The sequence below is a fragment of the Rutidosis leptorrhynchoides genome, chromosome 8 (assembly GCF_046630445.1).
Source record: "Rutidosis leptorrhynchoides isolate AG116_Rl617_1_P2 chromosome 8, CSIRO_AGI_Rlap_v1, whole genome shotgun sequence".
NCBI lineage: Eukaryota > Viridiplantae > Streptophyta > Magnoliopsida > Asterales > Asteraceae > Rutidosis > Rutidosis leptorrhynchoides.
Genome location: NC_092340.1, coordinates 69,472,013 through 69,478,689, shown reverse-complemented (window position 1 = coordinate 69,478,689; position 6,677 = coordinate 69,472,013).

The following is a 6,677-nucleotide window of genomic DNA, read 5'->3' as shown; positions in this document are numbered from 1 at the left end:
TATTCAATTTTTCCTCTTAACTTTTCTTTAACTTTAATTCCTCCATTTTTTTACTTCGTCAAGTAAACCCTCACTACTTATCCACTGTAAAATTTAATTATGTATAAATTCAAATGAAAATGATAACCATAGCCCTAAATGCTATGATTAAGTATTAATTGGAAAGTTATAATTTTCATATAAAATTACATATTTTCATGTATAAATTGATTCCGTGAACGTAAGTATGGAAGATACGTTATAATATAAAAAATTAATACTTTGCAATAAATGCTTGAAAGTAGTTTTTGAGACTCGCATTCTTCAAATTTAAACCTCAGAGATTTATTTGTTTTTTGGAACTTGTGTTTTAGTTAATTTTATCAAGAATATTAAATGCAAATAACTTTTTATCAAGAATATTAAATGCAAATAACTTGCCAACAATATACAATTCAATTCACATAATATTATACTAATGTAATGTAATATATATACTACATATACATTTTATGACAACTCAAGTTAAGTTAAGAGAAGTAAGAAAACATTCCAATGGGTGGGAGCAAACTGCCTATAGTATGGTTCGTTATGATCGTAACCATATCCAGCCAAGTATGCACACTTGGTATGCGACTTCAACCCGATGATCTTATGTCGCGAAAATCAATTGTGACAAGCTTGAGTCCTCAACTCACTCAACATAAAAAGGAAAGTTGCTTCGGATTACCAAATTGTGCTAATAATGAGTGTCGATTTCAATGTATGTATGGAATAATTTTCATCGATGGAAAATGTAAAAATCATGATACTTGTTGTTGTAAAGTTGCATAAAATCAATGTAACATGATGGTTTATATATAATAATATATAATAATATACAGTCTTTATCTATTTATGTTTTGATTACTAGTGAATGGAGGAGCTTTATAAAGTAAATTCACATAAAGACTATTATTTAATTTAATTTGTGGTCTTTATGATAAGTAAATGAAAATAATGATCAAGCTAAAGTAAATGAATAAGATTTAATCTGTTCACGTTATTTGGATGGAATTTAGTTATGTTTTTATAAGATATACACAATCGAACCCGATTATTATGTTATACAATAATAAAATAAAATGATAATTAGTTATTCACATCGGACAAGTTCTTACTTTGCGGTGTCCTTATTGTATTCGTCATAGTTACTTTATGAATCGTCATGGAGATGGTATCGTATCATAAGCATCAATACTCCATGGTTTCTCAATGATATTAATTGTAAGCTTGAAAGTGAATTTCTTTCTGTCCGAATTTTCGTGATTTTATCATTTGGATTACGTAAAGTATTAGATACTATATTAGGCAAGGCCCAAGTCGTTGAGTTTGAATAGCCTTTCTACTGTATAATAAAGTGATTCATATGGGTTTTCTATTATTTAACAATAACTTCAAGCTAACTTACAGTGAATACACTCGATTAATAATAACCTGTAACAACACTTCAACAAAAATGTTGAAGCCTTCTATCTTGAGGTTGATAAAATATATTAAATTCTCAATTTACCCTTTATTACGCATTATCATGTAGTTTTTTAATTTTAAATAAGAATCAAGCTTACCTTAAATATAGTAAAATTGACATTTACAACGAGGGATGAGAATGGATGTCCAGTCCGTCTTATATTCATCCGATTTGATCTATTTAAATGGATATGGATGATCTAAATGGATGATAAATGAATATGGTTATGGATGATGTCAAGATTTAGTGGATCGGGTATAGATGACAATTTATCATCCATAAATATATCCATTTATCACCCGAAATACATATATACATATAAATATACGCATATCCATTAACCTACATATAACCCACTTTTAGCCCCGGTTAGGAGAGTTGAGACACTCGTTGTTGGGGGTGTAAGGAGAAGGGGTAGACCCAAACGTAGGTTGGAGGATAGATTGAAGTTTGACATGAAAGAGCTTCTACTGACGGAGGACATGACTTCTGATAGGAGACTGTGGAGGAGTAGAATTAGTATAATTGGGTAAGTTTCTTTTATTTATTTTTTTAGGCTTATTAGAACTTAAATATAGGTGCTACAACCTCTTTTTTTTTTCATCCAAAGTGTATTATATATTTATTTTACCACAACTTACATTATATATATATATATATATATATATATATATATATATATATATATATATATATATATATATATATATATATATATATATTTCCCTCTACATGGTATCTGTTTTTGCCTGCATATATTTCTCCATCGTTGGTACGGATTTTTTGTTGGTATGTATATGTATCTACGTATTGTTTTTTATACCTATGTTTATATGTTTAAGTGTATATGCCTCTGTATCTTTCTGTATTTATTTAGGATATATAGGTTCCCGTATATAGGTTTGTATCTGTATATGTATGTATGTACCTGAGCTCATGTATCTAAGTGTTTATATGTGTGCCTATATTTGTACTTAGGTATATATACCTATGATTGTCTCTATATGTATACATGTGTAGGTATAGGTATTTATACATGCTTATGTGTATGTGTGTGTGAGAGTATATATATATATATATATATATATATATATATATATATATATATATATATATATATATATATTTGTGTGTGTGGGGGGGGGGGGGGGGGTGGTGCGCGTGTGGGTGTGTGTGGTTGTGTGTTTCGATTGTTTGCATGCCCTACTTGGATCTACATATTTCTGCGCATTATATCTACCATGCTATCTGTCTTACTCTTGTGCATTACTGCTATATGTGCCTTCCTTTATGGCTACTTTGTATGGTTGCATCTTTCTAGGCGCACATAACTCTTACAGGTACGTATGCCCGCATTATTTCGTTTTGAGGAGCATTCCTGGCCGGAGGTCCTTTAGGAAGCAGTCTCTTGGCTCTCGAGTAGAGGGAGAGATAATCTTATCTAGTCAAGGGTTCTATACCCGCGGGTGGAGTAGTGACTTCCATCTAATCTAGGGTTCGAGGAATGATTGTCTACACTCCACCTCCCCATACCCTACATTCGTGGGATTGGGCATTGTTGTTGTTGTTGTTGTTGTTGTATTTCGATTGAGACGACCCGTCCTAATCCATAAGGACGAATACAATAACATATGATTACATTGCGAGGTATTTGACCTCTAAATGATACATTTTACAAAAATTGCATTCATTTTTAAAAGGCAAACTTTCATTACATCGAAAGTTAACAGGCATGCATACCATTTCATAATATCCAAACTTTAAATGACCTAATATGTCATTTACTTTAATTATAATCTTTATTGAACTCAAAGACTTGAATGCAACGTCTTTTGAAATATGTCATGAATGACTCCTAGTAATATCTTTAAAATGAGCTAATGCACAGAGGAAGATTTCCTTAATACCTGAGAATAAACATGTTTTAAAGTGTCAACCAAAATGTTGGTGAATTCATTAGTTTATCATAATTAATCATTTCCAATAATATAATAGACCACAAGATACTCATATTTCGAAATCAATCTGTGTAGGTCTGCTCACTGCTGTAAAAATCATTCATATGAAGAACACCGGATGGGAATATGGAAAATGCAAAACAATCTCACCAACGGTAGCTAATGCAACGTGCAATGCAAAAATTTCTCACCGATGGTTGCTAATGCAACCAAGATGCATAACAATCTCACCAATGGTAGCTAATGCAACGTGCAATGCAAAAATTTCTCACCAATGGTAGCTAATGCAACGTGCAATGCAAAAATTTCTCATCGATGGTAGCTAATGCAACTAAGATGCATAACAATCTCACCAACGATAGCTAATGCAACATGCAATGCAAAAATTTCTCACCGATGGTAGCTAATGCAATCTTTATAGAAATCGAACCACTGAATCCAAATAATTCTATCATAGAATGTAGTTTTTTTTAGTACTTGTGTCTATTTTGTCAAACATTTATAAAAGCAGTTCATGTATTCTCAGTCTCAAAAATATATCTCAAAAGCATTTAGTAAAATAGTTATAAAAACAGCTCATGTATTCTCAGCCCAAAAATGTAAAGAGTAAAAGGGAATCATATGAACTTACAATACTGTATTTCGTAGTAATTATGCATATGATGGCATTGAACAAGTGCAAGGTTGGCCTCGGATTCACGAACCTATATTAAGTATATATATCTATATGTTGGTCAATATCTGTCTAACAATTTAGGTCAAGTCATAGTGTATCACAATCCTAATGCTCGAGATTATCATGCAAAAGTCAACAAAAGTCATCTAATCCAAAATGACTTACAAAAATTGTATAACATAAATATACATCTAATCTAAAATGACTTACAAAAATTGTATAACATAAATATAGTCGTTTTATATATTTAAATATATCTATCAGATTTTATTAGAGTAATTAATAAAAGTCATTTGTTAATAAAAATTTATATTTAAAATTTATATATGATAAAAATATACTTTTATATATCTTAAATAATAAAATTTATAAAGTTCATTTAATATTATAAAAATATAGTGGTATGTATTATTAATGTAATTATATTACGTGTGGTAAAAATATCTTTGTATCACATATTTATTTGATAAAATAATATCGATAATAACAATAATAAGTAAAAGTTGTATTATTTTGTAATAATAATAATTATTATTATTCTACTAATAATAATAATAACAATATTTATATTTACTAATGATGATGATTCTAATCATGATAATTTTAATAACAACGATACTTTTTAATAATAATATTTTTATATAGCAATAATAATTCTAAAAATGATAATTTTTAATAATAATACTAAAATGATAATAATAATGATATTTTATAATAACAATGATATTTCTATTAAAAATGATAATTTTAAATAAAATGATAGTTTTAATATTAATGATACTTTTAATAATAATGATAAAAACGATATTTTTATCTAAATCCGTATCTTACGATACTTTAATTTCATCATGATACTTATACTCATTATTTCCTAATCGATTTGTTTAATAACTTTTGGTCCTCTTTTATATCGCATTCATAATAATGATAATAATAACAATCATAATAATTAGATGATACCAATATTAGTTTTAATGATAATGATACTAATAAGTATTATAATAATATTAATGATAATACTAATAATAATAATAATAATAATAATAATAATAATAATAATAATAATAATAATAATAATAATAATAATAATAATAATGATAATATTAATAATAACTTTAATGATAATAACAATAATAATAATAATAATAACAATAACAATTTTTAATAATAATACTTATTTTAATAATGTTAATAATAATAATAATAATAATAATAATAATAATAATTAGATAATAATAATAACGACGATAATAATAATAATAATAATCATTTTTAATAATAATACGAAAATTATCGATAATTCAGTTGGCCATATCTTTTAATACGTTCATCGAAACCACACGACTTTTAAATGAAAAGTTATTGATTTTTCGCTAGCTTTCCAACGACATGCATATCATATACCTTATCTCAATAGCATATGTATTTAATTCATGATCTATCATAAAATATTTAACGACGAAATTAAACATACAAGCATGCATAATCATATATACTCTAGCACTAGTCAGGGATACAATATTAATATATAAAAGTTAAGTTATGAGTACTCACGTATCAATATTGTGATTCAATATTGCACGAAGGTACGTAGACACAACGGAGATAATAACACTAGGTTGACCTCACGAGCATACCCCCGAACAATACACATAACCTCCATAGCTATAACCCATAATTTCCTTAGTTCTATCCCTCTCAAAAAACTCATTTTGAAAACATGCGAGCAGAACCTCGTCGTAGTATTTTATGTATAATACTAATAATAATACTTCTAATAATAATAAGATTACTAATAATATTAATCTTAATAATAATAATAATAATAATAATAATAATAATAATAATAATAATAATAATAATAATAATAATAATATAAATAATAATAATATTACAGAGTATATAGAGAAGTGGGATAAGTGAATGAAACCGAAACCAGAACTGAATTCGATTTATACATGTTTTTGCCACCTACCACCCATGCGATCGCATAGGCTTTGTGGGTGATAGCCATGCGATCGCATGGCTTACACTTCCAGCTCACAATTGATCAATCATCTTTGCCGACACTCGTTTTAATTAATATAATATATAATATATATTTAATCTATAATTATTTATATAATATATTATATTTGCGAGCAGGGTTAACATGTAATTTTTTCTTCTAATGACTTTTACGTTGTCACTCGACTTATGTCTCGCTTCCGATTTTTCAAACGACGTCTCGTACGCTTTAAAATCTTGTACTTTACATTTTATGACTCGTACCCTTGCCAAAATATAGCCTTAAATCATTGATAAACTATATTACACGAAGTGTAACTTATACATTTAGGTGTTTTGGTCATTTGCTTTTATAAATTAATGTTTCGTTGTTTTACCAAAGTATATTATTTTAAGACAAAACGTTTTATAACTTAAGTTATTACTATATCTTATTACTTTGTAAAATATATATTCATTTCGAAATATAAATTCTGAATATTCGTTTAGTTTTTCAAAAGTAATTATATTTCAACGTTCATTTATAATCATTTAAATAATAGAAAAA